Source organism: Hyla sarda, chromosome 1 (genome assembly GCF_029499605.1).
Source record: "Hyla sarda isolate aHylSar1 chromosome 1, aHylSar1.hap1, whole genome shotgun sequence".
Classification (NCBI taxonomy): domain Eukaryota; kingdom Metazoa; phylum Chordata; class Amphibia; order Anura; family Hylidae; genus Hyla; species Hyla sarda.
The window spans coordinates 326,575,576-326,601,370 of NC_079189.1; positions in this window are offsets into that span (position 1 = coordinate 326,575,576).

Sequence of the window (25,795 nt, forward strand, 5' to 3'; positions counted from 1 at the left end):
CCGCACGAGGCGGCGGCCGACACGCCCCCTCAATACAACTCTATGGCAGAGCCGAAGCGCTGCCTTCGGCAATCTCCGGCTCTGCCATTGAGATGTATTGAGGGGGCGTGTCGGCCGCCGCCTCGTGCGGGGGTCGACACCCGCTATCTCGGCGTAGAGCCGGGGCCCCGTACAGAGAGATCGCAGGGGGCCCCAGCGGTCGGACCCCCCGCGATCTCAAACTTATCCCCTATCCTTAGGATAGGGGATAAGTTTTTCACCACTGGACTACCCCTTTAAGCAATCAGATGCAAGCTTTAATTTTTTCAGAGACCATTTAAAAATGATTTCCTACCTCCATGACATATATTAAAATCATGAGGCTGTTAACTGTGTATGGATCAGGACCCTGACATGATTTCCATTGTTCTGGCAGCCTGAGGCCTCTACAAGGCCTACATAACTGCCAGGACTTGTCTATTGATAGTGCCTGTGCCTGTGGCAGGCTTTACCAGTAGAGCATAGAGGTAATGGATTAATGGAGGCCATGTTGCATGTATAAAGCCCCCATGGTACCAGAATAGTGGGAACCCCCCCCCCCCCACACACACACACACACACACATATTATTTTTTTATTTTCACAGCCCACTGGTCCAAAACTTTTCAGACAATGTCCAAAATGCTCCACTGCACCCCTTGTTACATTTCGCAAGGCGTGTACATTCCAAAATTGAGTCACATGTTTTTTATGTTTAATTTAAAATTTTATGTTGGAACCTCTGCAACTATCAGTCATTGGAGTGCAAATGATCAATTTAGGCCTGAAATGCACATGGAGCTCTCATTCCTGAGCCCTGTTGTATTTCAAAGCAACAGTTTGGGGCCACACATGGGGTATTTTCTAAGACAGGAGAAATTGTGTAACAAATGTTGGGGGGGGGGGCTTTTTGTCCTTTTACCCATAGTCAAAATAAAAAAATGTGGGGCTATACCATCATGTTGCTGTGAAAAAATTTTTTTTTAAATTATTATTATGGTCCACTGTTCAAATCTTTGAATCACCTTTGGAGTCTAAATGCTAAATATTTCCACAATGTGATCACTTGTGGGCAGTGGTGTACCAAGGGGGGGCGGGGGGGGCTCACCCCGGGTGCCACTCTCAAGGGGGGTGCCAGGGGCAGACTGACCAACCGCCGCAACTACTGAGGATCTGGGACACTCGGCCCAGATCCCCAGCAGACAGCGCTACATTCTCCTGTATGCGCGATACACGAACATACAGGAGAAGGCATCCCCTCTGTGTGAGCCGCATCTGCAGCTACACAGAGGAGACGTGACCACCGCCCCCATGCAGCACGCAGTACAGGCGCCGGTGACGTCACTCATCGGCGCCTGTACTGTGGAGGGGAGAAGACGCGGGCCCTGCAGCTGAGGAGATCGCTGCATGGGATATCAGGTGAGCATCCTTTTTTTAATTTTTTTTTTAACCCTGCCTATAACTACAGGGAAGGGGCGGGTGCTCTGCATATACCTATGGGAAAGGGAGGGAGAAGGGGGGTGCTCTGCATATACCTATGGGAAAGGGAGGGAGAGGGGGGTGCTCTGCATATATCTATGGGAAAGGGAGGGAGAGGGGAGGTGCTCTGCATATACCTATGGGAAAGGGAGGGAGAGGGGGGTGCTCTGCATATACCTATGGGAAAGGGAGGGAGAGGGAGGGTGCTCTGCATATACCTATGGGAAAGGGAGGGAGAGGGGGGTGCTCTGCATATACATATGGGAAAGGGAGGGAGAGGGAGGGGTGCTCTGCATATACCTATGGGAAAGGGAGGGAGAGGGAGGGGTGCTCTGCATATACCTATGGGAAAGGGAGGGAGAGGGGGGTTCTCTGCATATACCAATGGGAAAGGGAGGGAGAAGGGGGTGCTCTGCATATACCTATGGGAAAGGGAGGGAGAGGGGGGGTGCTCTGCATATATCTATGGGAAAGGGAGGTAGAGGGGGGGCTCTGCATATATCTATGGGAAAGGGAGGGAGAGGGGGGTGCTCTGCATATACCTATGGGAAAGGGAGGGAGAGGGGGGTGCTCTGCATATACCAATGGGGAAGGGAGGGAGAGGGGGGTGCTCTGCATATACCTATGGGAAAGGGAGGGAGAGGGGGTTCTCTGCATATACCTATGGGAAAGGGAGGGAGAGGGAGGGTGCTCTGCATATACCTAAGGGAAAGGGAGGGAGAGGGGGGGTGCTCTGCATATACCTATGGGAAAGGGAGGGAGAGGGGGGTGCTCTGCATATACCTATGGGAAAGGGAGGGAGGGGGGTGCTCTGCATATACCTAAGGGGAAGGGGGGGGTGTAGCTCTGCAGATACCTATGGGGAAGGGGGGGTGTAGCTCCGCATATACGTATGGGAAAGAGGGGGGATGTAGCTCCGCATATACCTATGGGAAAGAGGGGGGTAGCTCTGCACATACCTATGGGAAAGAGGGGGGGTAACATTGCATATACCTATGGGAAAGATGGGGGTTGTAGCTCTGCATATACCTATTGGAAAGAGGGGGGGGAGTGTAACTCTGCATATACCTATGGGAAAGAGGGGGGTAGCTCTTCATATGCCTATGGGAAAGAGGGGGAGGTGTAACTCTGCATATAACTATGGGGAAAGAGGGGGTTACCTGGCTACCTACCTACCTGCCCTTTTACTGTGCAGGACACCAATGAGGGCATTATTACAGTTTGTGGGCCTATAGATGGGAAGATTGAGGAGGGGAGGGCACTGAAAAAATGCAGAGTCTAACATGTTTGTCCTGCAGATGTTAAGAGATCCAAATGGTGGTCTTATCCAGACGGAGAAGAAAAGGAAAGAGGACTCCGCTGATCAGAAAAGACGTTATTATGAGTCCCAAAATGTAACTCTAATCACTTATATGGTATACACACCCTGTGTGCAGCTGATATCTACCGCCATATGGTCCTGTATATAATTAGTTTTATTGTATACAGATTCTTTATAGTATACTGATCTGTGTATAGTGGTTTTATTCAGTACATTATGGCGGTATTTTCCAGTTATTGTGTGGTGGTATATATTTACTCCTTGTATACCAGTATCATTGGTCATGGAAATTTACCTACGTTAAAGTGTTTCTTATATATATAAATTTTAGTTTATTGTGTGTGGGATTTGGGTGGAATAGGAGCATGGCAGAAGATTGACGAGCTGCAGAGCCTAGCAGGGGCCCTTGCCTTTTTTTTTTTTGGTCTGGGGGCCCCGAGTGTTGTCAGTCCACCCCTTGGGGGAGGGAGTGTAATTAAGGGGGGTGCGTGTGTGTGTGGGGGGGGTGCAAAACAAAGAATCCGCCCCGGGTGCCAAATGCTCTAGGTACGCCCCTGCTTGTGGGGTGTTTTTTTTAGCTTTTATGTCAGAAAACTCTGCAACTATCAGCCGTTGCAGTGCAAATCAACAATTTAGGCTTCATATATGGTTATTATATGAGTGTTTATGTACACAATTGTGTAAAAACATTTTTGAGGGTCTTTTTCTTCTTTTGCGCCCTGTGAAAATGTAAAAAAATTTAAAAGCTGATAAAATCCTATGGGACATTTTTTTTACAGGGGGAAGGGGTATATAAGGGTGAGTATAAATTTAGTGTTTTACTCTTTATTTCAGTGTGTCATGTAAATAAAGTGTACATGTAGGGTAGCATTCATTTACTTTTTATCTTAACAAATGTAAGCAGGGCTGTTCCTGCTCTAGTGGAGACTGATGTTTATTTTTTATTTTTTCTCTAGCCTAACTCTCCCTGCCTAATGTCCTCTGTCCCTCTCACATCATGCTGATCGTCAATCTCCTGGTCTAACCTGTAGGAAACAATTATGTGGACCTGCTCTGCTCGCCATCTGGACTAGGAAAGCACCAATCTTCCTATATTCCGGCCCACCAGATATTGGATTGGCCTGGAAGTGTGGGGATTAGCTTGTCAGAATTAACCAGCTAATCGCAATGATTGCTGTTACTGAGGGGAGGGGGATTTTAGGACCCCCCCATAGGCAAAGTGCGGTAGGTAACAGGGTACAGCAATGTACATGTATGTCATGTGTCCTTAAGGGGTTAGATCAATCCCATTTCCCAATTACCATATAAAAAGAATGTAAACAAAATTTAAATAAACATATTTGGTGCTGCCACGTGTGGAATGGTTTGAACCTTTAAAATAGAACATTATTGATCTCACATTGAGAATGGAGTGAATAAACGAAACGTTATATGCCACAATTTTGTTATCACATCTCAAAAAAATTTATGAAAAAAAGTGATCAAAAAGTCCATTCTTAACAACATAGTATTAATAGAAATCATAGATCACAGCACAAAAATGATCCTTCAAACAGCCCTGTATATGAACAAATAAAGTAATTATAGATGCTCAGACTTAGGCAATTTTAAGCATTCTCAGCTACTTAAATGGGCCACTAGGGGTCCCCCTTCTGGTCCAGACCGCAGCACAGACTTTTGCCTCCTACTGGACTGGCAGGCTACCAAACTCAGAAAGTGCAGTCTGGCCATTGACAGTGAATAGCACTCGCTCTCTGCGTATGAAACAAGGATAGTGAGTGCTATTTACTGCAATGCAAATAAAAACGGCACAACCAATATCCAGAAGAAAAGTGAGATAAGGGGTGCCCGCATAGCTGGAACCTGGGTCCGTTGGTTCCTCAATCCAAACAATAGTAAATATGATGCAGCACTCCACAAGTTGCAAAGAAGGGTGGTTTTATTCCATCATGTGCATAGACGTTTCACCAGCCTCACGCTTGAAAAAGCCAGCGTGAGGCTGGTGAAACGTTGTCTATGCACATGATGGAATAAAACCACCCTTCTTTGCAACTTGTGGAGTGCTGCATCATATTTACTATTGAGTGCTATTTACTGCCTATGGCCAGACCGCAATTCCTGAGTTTTGTCTCCTGCCAGGAGACCAAAGTCTGTGCTTTTGGGCAGACGGAATGCAATATTGACTACAAGGGAGACCCATATTGGCCAGATTTATAAGGCCATGAAAGTGACATAAAAATATTTTTTTTACAGGAAGTGAATTACAAATATTATTTATTTTACCTGCTGTATCATATGTAAAAAAAAATAATAATTAATGACAGTGCCAATTTAACAAAAAGTTTTTTTTTTTTTTATCTAGTAAAATAAAACAAAATCTTTATGAATTGGGTATTGTAATCATATTAAAAGTATCAAATATAAAATAAGGTCTATTGAGCAGGATCTTGACACCATCCCGCTTCATATCATAGTTGCCCTGGCTGATAAAAGGAAAAAAAATAAAATCGCAAAAATGAAAAATTGGGGTTAAGGAGTTAAAAATGAAAGATGGACACTGACTGGATGTTGGGCAACTGTGTAACGTATTCATTCTTCTTGCCTACCAGTGTTAAAATACACATGAAGGTATTGGAAAATGCAATGGTTTTTCCCAAATGTTCCAAAGATTCTCTTTTTGGTAGTTGCAAAGTAGTCAAGAAGAAATAGCTTTTGTAAACATTGAATAGTTGGAAAAATTTTCATAAATTCTCAGTTTTGAGGAGTTAAAATCCGATTTGTGTGTGTCTCAAAATGCCTCAAGAAGAAATAGCTTTTGTAAACATTGACATTTTGATAAGTAAAAAAAAAAAAATCATCAAAATGATCTCCCTCTAAACACAGCGAGTGTCTCAAAATGGTAAATAAATCACTTTTGTAAACATTAAAATGTTGAATAAATTATTCTTTTTTTGTGATCAAAGCACGTTGGGTATATCTAGGCCTAGCTGGTAGATGTAAAACCCTTTATTGAAGACTTAAAGTGCCTTCCAAAAGTGTTTTTTTTTTTTGTTAATCAAAATTTTATGTGATGGATCAGAACACAACAGACTAAGTTGGTGAAGTGAAATGAGAAAAATATATAAATATAACTATTGTTTAGAAATAGAAAACAGAAAGTTGGCATGTGCATATGTTTTCACCCCCCTTTGTTAGGAAGCCCATGAAAAGCTCTGGTGCAACCAATTACTTTCAGAAGTCACATAATTAGTGAAATGATGTCCACCTGTGTGCAATCTAAGTGTCACATGATCGGTCATTACATATACACACCTTTTTTGAAAGGCTGCAGAACCTTAGCAACAGGCATCAGCAACCAAACACTGCCAAGGAACTCTCCAAAAAGTAAGGCACAATGTTGTTGAGAAGTACAAGTCAGGGTTAGCGTATCAAAAACTATCCAAATCTTTGATAATCCCCAGGAGCACCATCATCAAATCTATCATAACCAAATGGAAAGAACATGGCACAACAGCAAACCTGCCAAGAGACGGCTGCCCACCAAAAAGTAAGGACCGGGCAGGGAGGGCATTAATCAGAAAGGCAGCACAGAGACTTAAGGTAACCCTGGAGGAGCTGCAGAGTTCTACAGCAGAGACTGGAGTATCTGTACATAGGATGACAATAAGCCGTACGCTCCGTAGAGTTGTGCTTTATGGCATAGTGGCGAGAAGAAAGCCATTACTTTCAGCTAAAAACAAAAAGGCACTTTTTGAGTTTGTCAAGAGGCATGTGGGAGGCTCCAAAAATTTATGGAGGAAGGTGCTCTGGTCTGATGAGACTAAAATTTAACTTTTTGGCCATCAAAGAAAACTCTATGTCTGGCACAAATCCAATACATCACATCACCCAAAGAACACTGTCCATTTTTCAGCAGCTTTGAAACTGGTCAGAGTTGAGAGAAAGATGGATGGAGTTAAATACAGGGATATTCTTGAGCAAAACCTGTAAAACTCTGTGCATGATTTGAGGCTAGGATGGAGGTTCACCTTCCAGAAGGACAATGACCCCAAACACACTACTAAAGCAACACTTGAGTGGTTTAACCCCTTAAGGACGCAGGACGTAAATGTACGTCCTGGTGAGGTGGTACTTAACGCACCAGGACGTACATTTATGTCCTGCGCATAACCGCGGGCATCGAAGCGATGCCCGTGTCATGCGCGGCTGATCCCGGCTGCTGATCGCAGCCAGGGACCCGCCGGCAATGGCCGACGCCCGCGATCTCGCGGGCGTCCGCCATTAACCCCTCAGGTGCCGGGATCAATACAGATCCCGGCATCTGCGGCAGTTCGCGATTTAAATGAACGATCGGATCGCCCGCAGCGCTGCTGCGGGGATCCGATCATTCAGAACGCCGGACGGAGGTCCCCTCTCCTTCCTCCGTCCGGCTCAGGTGTCTCCTGCTCTGGTCTGTGATCGAGCAGACCAGAGCAGGAGATGACCGAAAATACTGATCTGTTCTATGTCCTATACATAGAACAGATCAGTATTAGCAATCATGGTATTGCTATGAATAGTCCCCTATGGGGACTATTCAAGTGTAAAAAAAAAATGTAAAAAAATGTAAAAGTAAAAGTAAAAAAAAAGTGAAAAATCCCCTCCCCCAATAAAAAAGTAAAACGTCCGTTTTTTCCTATTTTACCCCCAAAAAGCGTAAAAAACATTTTTATAGACATATTTGGTATCGCCGCGTGCGTAAATGTCCGAACTATTAAAATAAAATGTTAATGATCCCGTACGGTGAACGGCGTGAACGAAAAAAAATAAAAAATGTCCAAAATTCCTACTTTTTTAATACATTTTATTAAAAAAAAATTATAAAAAATATATTAAAAGTTTTTTATATGCAAATGTGGTATCAAAAAAAAAGTACAGATCATGACGCAAAAAATGAGCCCCCATACCGCCACTTATACGGAAAAATAAAAAAGTTAGAGGTCATCAAAATAAAGGGATTCTAAACGTACTAATTTGGTTAAAAAGTTTGTGATTTTTTTTAAGCGCAACAATAATATAAAAGTATATAATAATGGGTATCATTTTAATCGTATTGACCCTCAGAATAACGAACACATGTCATTTTTACCATAAATTGTACGGCGTGAAAACAAAACCTTCCAAAATTAGCAAAATTGCGTTTTTCGTTTTAATTTCCCCACAAAAATAGTGTTTTTTGGTTGCGCCATACATTTTATGATATAATGAGTCATGTCATTACAAAGGACAACTGGTCGCGCAAAAAACAAGCCCTCATACTAGTCTGTGGATGAAAATATAAAAGAGTTATGATTTTTAGAAGGCGAGGAGGAAAAAATGAAAACGTAAAAATTTAATTGTCTGAGTCCTTAAGGCCAAAATGGGCTGAGTCCTTAAGGGGTTAAGGGGAACATTTCAATGTGCTGGAATGGCCTCGTCAAAGACCAGATCTCAATCCAATTGAAAACAGAGGGAGTGGAGCGTTGACTCAGAGAATGGACCCCAGTGAAAAAATACACTTTGGGGGAGATTTATCAAAACCTGTCCAGAGGAAAAGTTGCTGAGTTGTCCATAGCAACCAATCAGATGGCTTCTTTCATTTTTGAAAAAGGCCTCTGGACAGGTTTTTATAAATATCCCCTAATGGCTTTTTCCAAGAGTTCCAAAAATTCTTCCTAATGGTGGTTGCAACAGGGTTGGTGTCCCAACATTAGAAAAGAAGAAATAGCTTTTATATGAAAGGCCAAAAAAAAAAGGATCTTTTTTTTTTATTTTTTATTTATTTATTTATTTATTTTTTTTGGGGGGGGGGTCCAGCTACAAATGCTATGTTTTTTATTAAACCCAGGAAATACAGATAACTTGGAGAAAAGTGCCCATTCCATTTTTACTCTGAACACTAGAAATGCGTATTTGTTTTAGCCCAGCAACAAATACTATGTTTTCTATTAAACCTATAAAATCCAGAAAATTTGGTGTGAAATGCCTATTCAACATTCACTCTCAATTCTATGGTTTATGGTAAAATACATGTCAGCTCACTTCACCGTGCTTTGCCCCATTTGCTATGTTTTGTAGTGTGATAGATTTTATGGGCTTGTTCTGCATTCACACTGCTGGGATTTGCAGTGCACAATGCTTTACGCAAATTCATTTGTATTGTTTTTTGTAAAGGCTTACTGGGATCAGAGTTCTTCTGTGCACTTCTCACTGGTAAGCTTTTTTTTTCTAAAATGGCAGTTACAATGCAGTGTATAGGGTTTTATCAGTCTCTTAGACCCACCCCTATGCTGTCTTAGACCCACCCCTATGCTGTTTTAGACCCACCCCTATGCTGTCTGAGACCCACCCCCATGCTGTCGCTATTAGCTGCAAAGTATGCGGGACTACCCTAATGTAATCTCAGTGCGGGACAGTCATCATTGGCTTTACACCACTTCAATGTTCTAAAAAAAATTTGTGCAATTTCTGGTAGAATATCTTTCAAAGTTGCCTACTGTTTGGTGGACCGTACCCCACTTTTTGCAGTGGAGCTATATTTATTATTTGCGCAAATTAACTTTAGAAGTGTTATTTTCTTTTTGCAAACCTACACCACCAAATTTGACACGTACAAAGGGGAGAGCACAAAGCTTAAAGGGGTAATCCAGGAAAAAACATTTTTTTATATATATTAACTGGCTCCAGAAAGTTAAACAGATTTGTAAATTACTTCTATTAAAAAATCTTAATCCTTTCAGTACTTATGAGCTTCTGAAGTTAAGGTTGTTCTTTTCTGTCTAAGTGCTCTCTGATGACACCTGTCTCGAGAAATGTCCAGTTTAGAAGCAAATCCCCATAGTAAACCTCTTCTAAACTGGGCAGTTCCCGGTTCATCAGAGAGCACTTAGACAGAAAAGAACAACCTTAACTTCAGAAGCTCATAAGTACTGAAAAGATTAAGATTTTTTAATAGAAGTCCTTTACAAATCTAAAAACAAAAGGAATTTACAAATCTGTTTAACTTTCTGGAGCCAGTTGATATATAAAAAAAAGTTTTTTCCTGGAATACCCCTTTAAATCAATCTCTGCCGCTCACTGGTTTCTATAATTGTGCAAAATTTATCAAGTCCTTTGCACCTTTTTTGTGAATTTTGAGCAACTGTGCCAGCCAAGCAAGCAAACAGGGGTAAAATCTTTACTACCTTACACCAACATTGATAAATGTCCCCCAGTGTTCCTACTTTCTCATCCTTTCATGCATTCAGGTGCCAAAATGTCAGGTGTTCCTCATCTCTTCTTCTATAATAGTGCCGTTGCCAGGCTCATGCAGGCCAATCCTGGCAAAGTTCTAATGTTCGGCAAGCCACTTTCTCCGTAAAGGTTTTGAGCGAGACCGGGTTTACTGGGCTCGGCTTGCCCATCTCTAATTGTAATAATTCAAGACTTTATTCTTATTTCCAAAGGCCCTGATTTACTATTGTAAACCCAACATGTATTGCCGGGTTGTGCACTAGATTCTGGCGCATTGCGCCTGAAATTCTCTCTGCGTCAGAATTTGCGCCAGAATTGGAAAAAAAAAACAGACTAACTCTCTTCACTGAGAAAACCCAAAAAGGGGCGTGGCTGCCAGGAAAAGTGGGCATATCCACTTAAAATGGGTGTGTCCCGACATTTTCACAAAAACACAACATGTTTACTATGGTTTTCACAGAAAATGTAGTGGATTTCAGTTGAGGAAACCCCGACAGATCAGATCATGTGTAAAAAAGCAAAATGCAGGGAAAAGTGGAAAATGTAGGGAAACCTTAGTAAATACCATGTTAAAAAAATTGTAGGGAATTAAAACCCACAAAAGAAACCTACACAACACTCTTAGTAAATCAGGGCCAAAATGTGCAAATTTAAGAAAGAAAAGAAAAGACTTCTATCTTTGAAGGGCTCAATATTTAGCAAGAACATTCCTCAAATTAAGCAATAAATAGTATACCTAGAGTATTTTACTGAAGGACCCAAATGCCTGTGCACTGCAGGTACATTCCATTGTTTGTCATAAGCACCATGCACTGCTTATTTTAGGGGACTGTTAGGCCAGTATTGACATATTTATTAAACACAGTGCCCCAAGAAGTACATGAAAATGTGTATTTTTTTTCTTTGTGCGACAAATTTATCATTTTAATTTTTTCATTTTCCAAGACAACGGTAAGCTGGTGTAGGTTTGTGGTGTGTTTTTTCCCGTGCAACATTTTTTGCAAAAAATCCATGACCACTGCAAGTTCAAACTGAAAAAAGCCCAATGTACGGGAGTTTGGAAAATTTGCCATTTCTGCACAGCGGTTAATAAAGATGCATTAAAAAAAAAAAAACAGGCGCACATGCGAAATTCAATGCGACAAAAGTATGGGGGGAAAAAAAGCCATAATTGCAATGATAAATCTCTGTCAATGTGAAATAGATTTTATCCTAGTATTAACTGCTAGTGATATGGTTTTGATCCTAGTGCCAAGATGTAGTATTGTTGTTGTTACGCCGAGCGCTCCGGGTCCCCGCTCCTCCCCGGAGCGCTCGCTTCACTCTCTCCGCTGCAGCGCTCCGGTCACGTCCTCTGACCCGGGGCGCTGCGATCCCGCTGCCAGCCGGGATGCGATTCGCGATGCGGGTAGCGCCCGCTCGCGATGCGCACCCCGGCTCCCCTACCTGACTCGCTCCCCGTCTGTTCTGTCCCGGCGCGCGCGGCCCCGCTCCCTAGGGCGCGCGCGCGCCGGGTCTCTGCGATTTAAAGGGCCACTGCGCCGCTGATTGGCGCAGTGGTTCCAATTAGGGTAATCACCTGTGCACTTCCCTATATTACCTCACTTCCCTTGCACTCCCTTGCCGGATCTTGTTGCCTTAGTGCCAGTGAAAGCGTTCCTTGTGTGTTCCTTGCCTGTGTTTCCAGACCTTCTGCCGTTGCCCCTGACTACGATCCTTGCTGCCTGCCCCGACCTTCTGCTACGTCCGACCTTGCTTCTGCCTACTCCCTTGTACCGCGCCTATCTTCAGCAGCCAGAGAGGTGAGCCGTTGCTAGTGGATACGACCTGGTCACTACCGCCGCAGCAAGACCATCCCGCTTTGCGGCGGGCTCTGGTGAAAACCAGTAGTGGCTTAGAACCGGTCCACTAGCACGGTCCACGCCAATCCCTCTCTGGCACAGAGGATCCACTACCTGCCAGCCGGCATCGTGACAGTAGATCCGGCCATGGATCCCGCTGAAGTTCCTCTGCCAGTTGTCGCTGACCTCACCACGGTGGTCGCCCAGCAGTCACAACAGATAGCGCAACAAGGCCAACAGCTGTCTCAACTGACCGTTATGCTACAACAGTTACTACCACAGCTTCAGCAGTCATCTCCTCCGCCAGCTCCTGCACCTCCTCCGCAGCGAGTGGCCGCTCCTGGGATACGCTTATCCTTGCCGGATAAATTTGATGGGGACTCTAAGTTTTGCCGTGGCTTTCTTTCCCAATGTTCCCTGCATCTGGAGATGATGTCGGACCTGTTTCCCACTGAAAGGTCTAAGGTGGCTTTCGTAGTCAGTCTTCTGTCCGGAAAAGCCCTGTCATGGGCCACACCGCTCTGGGACCGCAATGACCCCGTCACTGCCTCTGTACACTCCTTCTTCTCGGAAATCCGAAGTGTCTTTGAGGAACCTGCCCGAGCCTCTTCTGCTGAGACTGCCCTGTTGAACCTGGTCCAGGGTAATTCTTCCGTTGGCGAGTATGCCGTACAATTCCGTACACTTGCTTCAGAATTGTCCTGGAATAATGAGGCCCTCTGCGCGACCTTCAAAAAAGGCCTATCCAGCAACATTAAAGATGTTCTGGCCGCACGAGAAATCCCTGCTAATCTACATGAACTCATTCACCTAGCCACTCGCATTGACATGCGTTTTTCTGAAAGGCGCCAGGAACTCCGCCAAGATATGGACTCTGTTCGCACGAGGCGTTTCGTCTCCTCGGCTCCTCTCTCCTCTGGTCCCCTGCAATCTGTTCCTGTGCCTCCCGCCGTGGAGGCTATGCAGGTCGACCGGTCTCGCCTGACACCTCAAGAGAGGACACGACGCCGTATGGAGAACCTCTGCCTGTACTGTGCTAGTACCGAACACTTCCTGAGGGATTGTCCTATCCGTCCTCCCCGCCTGGAAAGACGTACGCTGACTCCGCACAAAGGTGAGACAGTCCTTGATGTCTACTCTGCTTCTCCACGTCTTACTGTGCCTGTGCGGATGTCTGCCTCTGCCTTCTCCTTCCCTGCTGTGGCCTTCTTGGACTCTGGATCTGCAGGAAATTTTATTTTGGCCTCTCTCGTCAACAGGTTCAACATCCCGGTGACCAGTCTCGCCAGACCCCTCTACATCAATTGTGTAAATAATGAAAGATTGGACTGTACCATACGTTTCCGCACGGAGCCCCTTCTTATGAGCATCGGATCTCATCATGAGAGGATTGAACTTTTGGTCCTCCCCAATTGCACCTCGGAAATTCTCCTTGGACTTCCCTGGCTTCAACTTCATTCCCCTACCCTGGATTGGTCCACTGGGGAGATCAAGAGTTGGGGGTTCTCTTGTTCCAAGAACTGTCTAAAACCGGTTCCCAGTAACCCTTGCCGTAACTCTGTGGTTCCTCCAGTAACCGGTCTCCCTAAGGCCTATATGGACTTCGCGGATGTTTTCTGCAAAAAACAAGCTGAGACACTACCTCCTCACAGGCCTTATGATTGCCCTATCGACCTCCTCCCGGGCACTACTCCACCCCGGGGCAGAATTTATCCTCTCTCTGCCCCAGAGACTCTTGCCATGTCCGAATACGTCCAGGAGAATCTAAAGAAGGGCTTTATCCGTAAATCCTCCTCTCCTGCCGGAGCCGGATTTTTCTTTGTGTCCAAAAAAGATGGCTCCCTACGTCCTTGCATTGACTACCGCGGTCTTAATAAAATCACGGTTAAGAACCGCTACCCCTTACCCCTCATCTCTGAACTCTTTGATCGCCTCCAAGGTGCCCACATCTTCACTAAATTGGACTTAAGAGGCGCCTATAACCTCATCCGCATCAGAGAGGGGGACGAGTGGAAAACGGCATTTAACACCAGAGATGGACACTTTGAGTATCTGGTCATGCCCTTTGGACTGTGCAACGCCCCTGCCGTCTTCCAAGACTTTGTCAATGAAATTTTTCGTGATCTGTTATACTCCTGTGTTGTTGTATATCTGGACGATATCCTAATTTTTTCTGCCAATCTAGAAGAACACCGCCAGCATGTCCGTATGGTTCTTCAGAGACTTCGTGACAACCAACTCTATGCCAAAATTGAGAAATGTCTGTTTGAATGCCAATCTCTTCCTTTTCTAGGATATTTGGTCTCTGGCCAGGGACTACAGATGGATCCAGACAAACTCTCTGCCGTCTTAGATTGGCCACGCCCCTCCGGACTCCGTGCTATCCAACGCTTTTTGGGGTTCGCCAATTATTACAGGCAATTTATTCCACATTTTTCTACCATTGTGGCTCCTATCGTGGCTTTAACCAAAAAAAGTGCTGATCCCAAGTCCTGGCCTCCTCAAGCAGAAGACGCCTTTAAACGACTCAAGTCTGCCTTTTCTTCGGCTCCCGTCCTCTCCAGACCTGACCCTTCCAAACCCTTCCTATTGGAGGTTGATGCCTCCTCAGTGGGAGCTGGAGCTGTTCTTCTACAAAAAAATTCTTCCGGGCATGCTGTCACTTGTGGTTTTTTCTCTAGGACCTTCTCTCCAGCGGAGAGGAACTACTCCATCGGGGATCGAGAGCTTCTAGCCATTAAATTAGCACTTGAGGAATGGAGGCATCTGCTGGAGGGATCAAGTTCTCCTGTTATTATCTACACCGACCACAAGAACCTCTCCTACCTCCAGTCTGCCCAACGGCTGAATCCTCGCCAGGCCCGGTGGTCTCTGTTCTTTGCCCGATTTAATTTTGAGATTCACTTTCGTCCTGCCGATAAGAACATTAGGGCCGATGCTCTCTCTCGTTCCTCGGATGCCTCAGAAGTTGATCTCCCTCCGCAACACATCATTCCACCTGACTGCCTGATCTCCACTTCTCCTGCCTCCATCAGGCAGACTCCTCCAGGGAAGACCTTTGTTTCTCCACGCCAACGCCTCGGAATCCTCAAATGGGGTCACTCCTCCCATCTCGCAGGTCATGCGGGCATCAAGAAATCTGTGCAACTCATCTCCCGCTTCTATTGGTGGCCGACTCTGGAGACGGATGTTGGGGACTTTGTGCGAGCCTGCACTATCTGTGCCCGGGATAAGACTCCTCGCCAGAAGCCCGCTGGTTTTCTTCATCCTCTGCCTGTCCCCGAACAGCCTTGGTCTCTGATTGGTATGGATTTTATTACTGATTTACCCCCTTCCCGTGGCAACACTGTTATTTGGGTGGTCGTTGATCGATTCTCCAAAATGGCACATTTCATCCCTCTTCCTGGTCTTCCTTCTGCGCCTCAGTTGGCTAAACAATTTTTTGTACACATTTTTCGTCTTCACGGGTTGCCTACGCAGATTGTCTCGGATAGAGGTGTCCAATTCGTGTCTAAATTCTGGAGGGCTCTCTGTAAACAACTCAAGATTAAATTAAATTTTTCCTCTGCATATCATCCCCAGTCCAATGGACAAGTAGAAAGAATTAACCAGATCTTGGGTGATTATTTGCGACATTTTGTTTCCTCCCGCCAGGATGACTGGGCAGATCTCCTTCCATGGGCCGAATTCTCGTATAACTTCAGGGTCTCTGAATCTTCCTCCAAATCCCCATTTTTCGTGGTGTACGGCCGTCACCCTCTTCCCCCCCTCCCTACCCCCTTGCCCTCTGGTCTGCCCGCTGTGGATGAAATTTCTCGTGACCTTTCCATTATATGGAGAGAGACCCAAAATTCTCTCGTACAGGCTTCTTCACGCATGAAGAGGTTCGCGGATAAGAAAAGAAGAGCTCCCCCCGTTTTTTCCCCTGGAGACAAGGTATGGCTCTCCGCTAAATATGTCCGCTTCCGTGTCCCTAGCTACAAGTTGGGACCACGCTATCTTGGTCCTTTCAAAATTTTGTGTCAAATTAATCCTGTCTCTTATAAACTTCTTCTTCCTCCTTCTCTTCGTATCCCTAATGCCTTTCACGTCTCTCTTCTCAAACCACTCATCCTCAACCGTTTTTCTCCCAAATCTGTTCCTCCCACTCCTGTTTCCGGCTCCTCGGACGTCTTCTCGGTCAAGGAAATTTTGGCTGCCAAAAAGGTCAGAGGGAAAAATTTTTTTTTAGTAGACTGGGAGGGTTGTGGTCCTGAAGAGAGATCCTGGGAACCTGAGGACAACATCCTTGACAAAAGTCTGCTCCTCAGGTTCTCAGGCTCCAAGAAGAGGGGGAGACCCAAGGGGGGGGGTACTGTTACGCCGAGCGCTCCGGGTCCCCGCTCCTCCCCGGAGCGCTCGCTTCACTCTCTCCGCTGCAGCGCTCCGGTCACGTCCTCTGACCCGGGGCGCTGCGATCCCGCTGCCAGCCGGGATGCGATTCGCGATGCGGGTAGCGCCCGCTCGCGATGCGCACCCCGGCTCCCCTACCTGACTCGCTCCCCGTCTGTTCTGTCCCGGCGCGCGCGGCCCCGCTCCCTAGGGCGCGCGCGCGCCGGGTCTCTGCGATTTAAAGGGCCACTGCGCCGCTGATTGGCGCAGTGGTTCCAATTAGGGTAATCACCTGTGCACTTCCCTATATTACCTCACTTCCCTTGCACTCCCTTGCCGGATCTTGTTGCCTTAGTGCCAGTGAAAGCGTTCCTTGTGTGTTCCTTGCCTGTGTTTCCAGACCTTCTGCCGTTGCCCCTGACTACGATCCTTGCTGCCTGCCCCGACCTTCTGCTACGTCCGACCTTGCTTCTGCCTACTCCCTTGTACCGCGCCTATCTTCAGCAGCCAGAGAGGTGAGCCGTTGCTAGTGGATACGACCTGGTCACTACCGCCGCAGCAAGACCATCCCGCTTTGCGGCGGGCTCTGGTGAAAACCAGTAGTGGCTTAGAACCGGTCCACTAGCACGGTCCACGCCAATCCCTCTCTGGCACAGAGGATCCACTACCTGCCAGCCGGCATCGTGACAGTTGTCTCTGGGCCAGTGTACAATGATATTTGGATTTGCCAACAACTTTATAGGTTTCCAACCAACTGGTTGAGAAAAACTACACTGTCATTTCTGAGAATAATTTGAATTTATTTCGTAGATCATTTTGAAGGGTTAATATATTTGTATATAAGCTAATATCCATATCTGGTCTATTTATTCCTTTCTCACTTTTTCTACTGAAGGTCACCGTACAGAGTCCCTGAATGCCTAATATGCTATGTAATAAAAAAAAGTACGTGTGACATTAAATCAACATATCTTTCAGGTTCTTTGGATCTTTATAAGCTGAAAACTCAGATGGCATTCCCTATGATATTACTATGCTCCACAGGTTAACTCTTTAATCCCTGTCAATCATTATTGAGAAGATCAATGAAGAGAAGGTCAATAATTGTCACTGGCCAAGCAGGCAGATAAGTTTAGTAAACAGGTAAATATGAGGACCTATCTACAGGGTCAATTCTTCAGGTTTGACAAAAACAAAAGTTACAAAGTTAACAGTAAATTATATGTCTACAATAAATTCATGCACAACAATAAAATGAAATATTAATGTGCTGCAGTTTGACAGTCAGTCGAATGAATAATTTGGCTCAGACAGCTGAGTAGTTTGGATATAGTGATGAAACTTGGGACATAACAGACAAACCATTGTTCTCATTATTGTGTATTATATTACATCTAGTTACACCTCCAGCTGAACAAAAGAAACAACTCATGTTCTATTCATTAAGATTGTGTTTTGATTGATCCCAAGGCTAAAGAAAGTATATTCACATTTTATTTAATAACTTCTTGTTGCATCTTGATAAAAAACTGAACCTCCCAGGACCCTCACTTCATTATATTTGCCAAAATCAAAAAATGATCTCATCGGGCTGGATTTTTCATAACCCACGACAGTAATAATTCCAATTTTAATAAAAAAAAATGAAATTTAGTTTACATAAAAATAAAGTAAGATACCAAGTGTAGATAGTTTAGTAATATGAAAAGTGTATTAAATAAATGTAAATATATAACATAGTGATTCATCTCCTGAATGGAGGGGGTGTGACAGCTGCCACGCCCATTTCATAGGCTTGCATTGAGGGGGCGGAGTGTGATATCACACGGGGCGGAGCCGTGACATCACAATACTCCGGCCCTGTGATCGTGATTCATCATACCCGGAGCGATGTTCGGGGGGGCTGCATGAAAGATTGCGGGGGATCAGGCTAGTCTTCAAGTTCTATTATAAGTAAAGGGGTTGGGCAGGAATAGAAAACCCAAGCTAATTTTGTTTAAAAACAGTGACACTCTTGTCCTCAGGTTGTGTGTGATATTTCAGTTTCTCCTTTGACTTTAATGAAATTGAGCTGCATTACAACCCACAACCTGAGGACAGGCTTTTTTGGTTCAAGTGTCAAAAATCTAGCTATTGTTTTCTATTGTTCTCCAACCCCTTTAACATTCCATAGGCCCTTATTATTGTTAAGGCAATATTTGATCATTTTTACACATTCATGACTAGTTGTCCTTGTTCATACTTAAGATTTGGGTTATTAATCCATATTGCATTCCAGCTTAGCATTTTGGTGATATGTTAGCCAATGTTACTTTGCTATAAATAACCTTGTCTTAATGTGTTGCACATTAAGCCACATACACACCCTCTCATTCAAAATGTGTTTTTCCATTTTGCTTTCAGGGCCTGCTTCCTTAATACTGTTTAAGGGTACGTTCACATGAGTGGATTTTTGCAGCATATTTCCACCACTGAAGGACCCTCTGTATTCTGCCTTTATATGTGCCTGCTCGTAGCGGCAATACGCTGCTACGAGCAGACACAGTGCGATGTGCGAGTCGCCGTGTGCATGAGCAGTATACTCGCGGCAGCTCTCGGCCTGGCTCATTGAGCAGGGGGAGCGATGTGTGCGAGTACATCATTTCAGTGTGTCTGCACGTTGCGCCGTATTGCCGTTTCCTATGAGAAACCATTGTTCAATGTAAAAGATCGGTGTGTGCAGTGTTATAGTTCCCTATGGGAGTTATAACATTACAAAAAAAAGTGAAAAGAAAAGTTAATAAAGATCATTTAACCCCTTCCCTAATAAAGTTTGAATCACCCCCTTTTCCTATTAAAAAAAATAACTGTGTAAATAAAAATATGTGGTATCGCCGCGTGCGTAAATGTCCGAATTATAAAAATATATCATTAATTAAACCGCACGGTCAATAGCGTACGTGCAAAAAAAATTCAAAGTCCAAAATAGCATATTTTTTGTCACTTTTTTTGATATCATGAAAAAAATGAATACAAAAACGATCAAAAAGCGCAAAAATGAGCCCTCATACCACCCCGTACGCGGAAAAATAAAAAAGTTATAGGGGTCAGAAGATGACAATTTTAAACGTATAAATTTTCCTGCATGTAGTTATGATTTTTCCAGAAGTACGACAAAATCAAACCTATCATTTTAATTGTATGGACCTACATAATAAAGATAAATAAGTCTTTTTTATCGAAAAATGTACTGCATAGAAACGGAAGTCCCCAAAATTAACAAAATGGCTTTTTTCTTCAATTTTGTCACACAATGATTTTTTTTTTCATTTTGCTGTAGATTTTTGGGTAAAATGACTGATGTCACTGCAAAGTAGAATTGGTGGTGCAAAAAATAAGCCATCATATGGATTTTTAGGCGCAAAATTGAAAGGGTTATGATTTTTAAAAGGTAAGGAGGAAAAAGCAAAAGTGCAAAAATGGAAAAAAAAACGTCCCCAAGGGGTTAAACAAAATAAAACAGTCAACCTTTGTTTGTATTTTTAACATTAAATATCACAAAATTAGCCATATGAATAAAGATGAAAGAGAAACGTAGATTTCATAATAGCATTCAGACAAACACCACTGTTCATATTGTGAAATGTTAACCTTATTATCCAAAAGCAAAGCTTTGTGTCCAAAAATGTACCAAATACACCTTTTAAGGCTGGCTGAGTTATTTTTAATTAGCCATGCTTAAATGGGCACTGTCACATACCCTACATTTTCAAAGGTTGTACATCTTGAAAAAAACTTTAGCCTATAGAATAGACCTCATAAGAATAATTGCTTTTTTTGTTAGAGAAAGACTTTAATAATATCATGGCTTTGTCAAAGATGAAGCACAGACATGGACAAAGTCCAGTAAGTGAGGGTTGGCTAGCACTCCTCTGTGCTCTCTGCTGTCTGATAGGACCTGGGAGAGCACAGAACAGTCATATCAGGCAGGAGAGAGCACAGAGGAATACTATCAGGCAGGAAAGAGGACAGAGGAGTCCTATCAGACAGGAGAGTGCACAGAGGAGGCCTATCAGACAGGAGAGAGCACAGAGGAGTCCTATCAGACAGGAGAGAGCACAGATGAGTGCTATCAGACAGAATAGAGCACAGATGAGTACTATCAGACAAGAGAGAGCACAGAGGAGTACTATCAGACAGGAGAGAGCACAGAGGAATCCTGTCAGACAGGAGAGAGCACAGAAGAGTACTATCAGACAAGAGAGTGCACAGAGGAGGCCTATCAGAGAGGAGAGAGCACAGAGGAGTCCTGTCAGACAGAAGAGAGCACAGAGGAGAACTATCAGACAGGAGAGAGCACAAAGGAGTACTATCAGACAGGAGAGAACACAGAGGAGTCCTATCAGACAAGAGAGAGCACAAAGTAGTGCTATCAGACAGGAGAGAGCACAGAGGAGTACTATCAGACAGGAGAGAGCACAGAGGAGTACTAGCCCACCCTCACTTACTGTACTGTTGTCCATGCTTGTGCTTCTTCTATGACAAAGCCATGATTTTTTTAATGTCTTTTTCTAACAAGAAAATCAATTATTCTTATTAAGTATATCCTAAAAGCTAATGTATTGCAAAGATGTTCATTTATTTATTTATTTATATTTTTTTGGGGGGGGAGGGGGCAAAATCATGTTATGCACTTTAATTTGTTCACATGGCACAGTTGTCTTCTTTCTTTCCAATTTTTAGTGTAAGTGTGAATTTTTTATTTTTAATAAACTTCTGGGTCATTGTTTGTGTAGGCCATTTCTTAAATGTTTTTGCAAATATGCTTTTTTTTATTATTTTTTAACCAAGTAACCATGTGTGCTGTAAACCTTATTTGGAATGGACTTTAAAGGGTTCCTCCACTGGCCATTGTTCTGAACATTTCTTTACAAATGGTGTGTGTCTGCTGCGGGGGGTCATCCATGCCCCCTCATGACGTCAATGCACGACGCCTCCCATACACTTGCATCGAGAATGCGGGTCATGATGGCAAGACGGGGCGTGAATGACCTCTGCCGCATGCACACAGCATTTGTCCAAAAAATTTTGAGAACAAGGCCCAGTGATGTACCCCTTTAAGGATGTCATGAGCCATTAACCTACAGGACCACTCCTCATACTCAGTTGCAGGAGAGCCAGGATTTTCAAGTTAGTTCATGTGTCCTTGTTTTATGCAAGCCTTTTAAGATGATTCCAAAATTAGATTTACCCTTAAAATTTCACGCATTACATACTTTACACATCTTCTGTGTTTTTCCTTTCATTTGGGACATGCTGCACTGTGTCACACATTTTAAATTGTGTTTTAACAGCCAGACTCCAGAGTAGGAGCAAATCCCCATAGCAAACCTATCCTGCTCTGGACAGTTCCTAAAATGGACAGAGGTGTCAGCAGAGAGCACTGTGGTCAGGCAAAAAGGAAATTAAAAAAGAAAAGAACTTCCTGTGGAGCATAAAGCAGCTGATAAGTACTGGAATAATTAAGATGTTTAAATTAGTGTTGCTCGCGAATATTCGCAATGCGAATTTTATTCGTGAATATCGCATATTCGCAAATTTGCGAATATTCGCGAATATAGCACTATATTCGTAATTACGAATATTCGCTTTATTTTGTTTTTATTTTTTTCATAGTACACATCACAGTGATCATCCCTCTCTGCTTCCAGCTTGTGTGGTGTAAAGAAGGCTCTGATACTACTGCGTGTGAATTTTCGCATATGCGAAAATATGTATATGCGAATTTTCGCTTATACTAATTTTCGCATGTACTGATTTTCGCATACGCGAATTTTCGCATATGCGAAAATAAAACGCTAATATTACGAATATGCGAATTTAGAGAATATATGACGAATATTCGTCCATATATTCGCGAAATATCGCGAATTCGAATATAGCCTATGCCGCTCAACACTAGTTTAAATAGACATAATTTACAAATCTCTTTAACTTTCTGGCACCAGTTGATTTAAAAAAAATTTTTTCCAGGGGAGTACTCCTTTAGTGGTTGTTGTTTGGAAATTGCATGTGTTACAACAAGAATGATGGCTTAATTAACAATGAACATTAAAAAAAGTTAGATGTCACAAAGTTACTAACAATAACATTTAGTACCATTGATTGGGTAACACACATGCTTTTGTAGCTAACAAGAAATGGATCACATCTTTGTTACAGAATTTGCACTTGCCAGTATGTTCCATAGAAAATCATGCTGAAATCAACATAAATGCACACATACTACTTGAGTCTGAGCTTACAACAGTATGTTTAGGCTATGTTGAAGGAGTACTCCAGTGCTGGGTATTTATCTTCCGTTGTGCCCGAACGTTAAAAAAAAAAAAAAAAAAAAGTTTTAAAAAAAATACTGCATTGCACTGCTACAGGTGATTGGTGCTCCCGTCTTGTCTTCTGCCTTTTTCTTGTGCATGGATCATCACATGGCACTCAGCCTATCACCGGCCGAGGCAGGACATCGCCTGTGGCTGGTGATAGGCTGAGCGCTGTGTGACAATACAAAGCAGAAGTAAGGAGACGGCACCGCTCAAAATCATTCAGTATTATTCACAGATAGGAGACTCAGGGCTAGACGAACAGTCTTCCTATCCAATATATGAGTTGGTGGGGGTGCTAGGATATTATAGATAGTAGAAAATCAATGAACTAGGCTGCAAAGACTTGAAAAAGTAGACTGTGGACTCTGGCGGCAGAATAGCATGGCGCTCAGAAGCCTACTACTGGTGTTTTTTGCACACTTAGTGCTTCATCCGGCCTCCAAGGAGGCCGGATAAAGCACTAAGTGTGTGAAAACACCGGTAGTTCGCCTCTGAGCGGGATATTATTCTGCCGCCAGAGTCCACGGTCTATCCCGGTCTGAGGAGCATCGAGTTGGATACCTTGCGGTGAGTGCAGATATGTTTTTTCAAGTCTTTACAGCCTAGCTATGTGACAATCCGTGCACAGGAAGAAGGCAAAAGACGGGACTGGAGGACCAATCACCTGAAACAGTGCTCCAGGGGAATGTAGGGAGATTTGTTTGTTTTTCTTGTTACATTTTTTTTGGTTCAGCCCAGTAACAATGGAGGAGAAATAGCCAGCACCAGAGTACTCCTTTAACACTATGCAATGTCCACCCAGACAAACAAGTAGATTGTTTAATTTTTTAATTAAAAAAGCATTGTTGACCCCCCAAAAATAGCAAGATGCATGTTTGTTGTGGGCAACTGCAACATTCCGCTTCAACCTAGTTGTGGCTAAAGCTTCAACATGGTCTCCTAAACTTCATCCAACTGGGTACACAAAAGATTATTTTCTTTTTTATATTCAAAATGAGTTTTATTAAAGAAACAAAACACACATTTTAAACAAAAGGTCCAAAAGAAAAGTAGACCAAAGCATTAGTCAAGTATCTGAGTGGGTACAAGCCAAGTACAAGCCAATAAGTTATACAAACATGTAGTAATCATAAGGGTAAACTAAATGAAGAGCTAGGCATGTAAGGAGGTCAGGGCACAGGGATAACAGGTCCAGTTAGGCCTCCAGAGGATTAACAAGGAGGAGGCAATGCAATAAAAGAAGACCTCAGCGGCAAGAAACCCCATCAATCGAAGATATAGAAGTCAAACTCAACAAGGGGTAATGTGGGAACAGACAAAAGGGGAAAGACAGATAGACACCAAACAGGGGAACAACATGGGGTGAAGGGAGGGAGGGACAAAAGATTATTTTCACCATTGTCTTCTTCATCTGGAAAGAGTTACATATTTTTACTATTGACCAACCAGTCAAATTTATGATCATTCGTACTTTATAAACCAAGAATGCAGATTAATCAATGCCTGTGCTGATGAAAAGTGGAGCAGTTGTCCATAGCAACCTATCATACTTTTAACCTCTTCAGGACGCCGGGCGTATGCATACGCCCGTGGGAATTCCGGTCCCCACCGCTAGCCAGTTGGGGACCGGACCGGGATGCCTGCTCAAATCATTCAGCAGGCATCCCGGCACATCGCCGAGGGGGGTCCTGAGACCTCCCCCCCCCCCCATGTCGGCGATCGCAGAAAATCGCATGTCAATTCAGACATGTGATTTCCTGCTATTCCGGGCTGATCAGGTCTCTGGTGACCCGATCACCCGAAAATAGGGATGATCGTAGCTGTCAGTGACAGCCCCGATCATCCTGAGGGATAGGAGCTAGGTCGCAGTGCTGCGATCTCCTCCTATCCCCTGCCATTGGTCAGAACTGATTCTGACCAAAGACAGTGCAGAACAGTGGGTTGCCATGGCAACCCCCCGTTCTGACCACCCCTGGATGTCGGGCAGAATGGGGGGAGAAGATGGAGACCGGTACCTTACCTGAAGATGGCGTGGGGACCGCAGATCATCGCTGGAGACTGCAGAGATCCCGGCTCAGGTAGGGAAACAATGGTGGTGAGGGAATGAAAGTGAAAGTAATGCTATCTTTACTGTGGCAACCACTAGGAAGGCAGAACTGCAACTCCCAGCATGCCCAGACAGCCAAAGGCTGTCTGGGCATGCTGGGAGTTGTAGTTTTGCAACATCTGGAGGGTCACAGTTTGGAGACCACTGTTACAGTGGTGCCCAAATGGTAGCCCTCCAGATGTTGCCAAACTACAACTCTCAGCATGCCTAGACTGCCCAGGCATGCTGGGAGTTGTAGTTCTGTAACATCTGTCCCTTCAGATTTTGCAATTTTCATTACATTTTTTGAAAATTGCTGCTCTACTTTGAACCCCTCTAATTTTTTTCAAAAAGTTAAAATGTCCATTTTATGATGCCAACATAAAGTGGACATATTGTATTTGTGAATAAAAAAAAAATAAAAAAAATTGGAATATCCATTTTCCTTACAAGCAGAGAGCTTCAAAGTTAGAAAAATGCAAAATTTTCAAAAATTTCATGAAATTTTGTGATTGTTCACCAAAAAAGGATGCAAGTAACGACGAAAATTTCCCACGAAAATAAAGTAGAATATGTCACGAAAAAACAATCTCAGAATCAGAATATTCGGTAAAAGCATTTTAGAGTTATTAATGCGTAAAGCGACGGTGGTCAGAATTGCGAAAAAGGGCTCAGTCCTTAAGGTGAAAAAAGGCTGTGTCCTTAAGGGGTTAAGTCACATTTTATGAGGACTTGGAATCCATGATCAAAGCAATCTGACTGTTTGCACTTTGCACTTTGGCACAGGGAAGGTTTGCATGAATAGCACACAAAGCCTGCCTTAACATTATATAATTAGACTAAATAATTAGGTTATTAGCCAAAAACATTATTGAAAGATAATTGACTTCAATGGGAATCTACTGTCCCATTGACCAAAATGGTTAGATTCAGATGATTTTCTCTTGCAGATAGGCCAATGAAATGAATTAATAATGTTTTAAGTCTTAATTAATTTACAGCCCTAATTACATGATAAATTAATTCCCAAAATTAACAACAACAGGTCAGTCATCAATAATTGTTAATC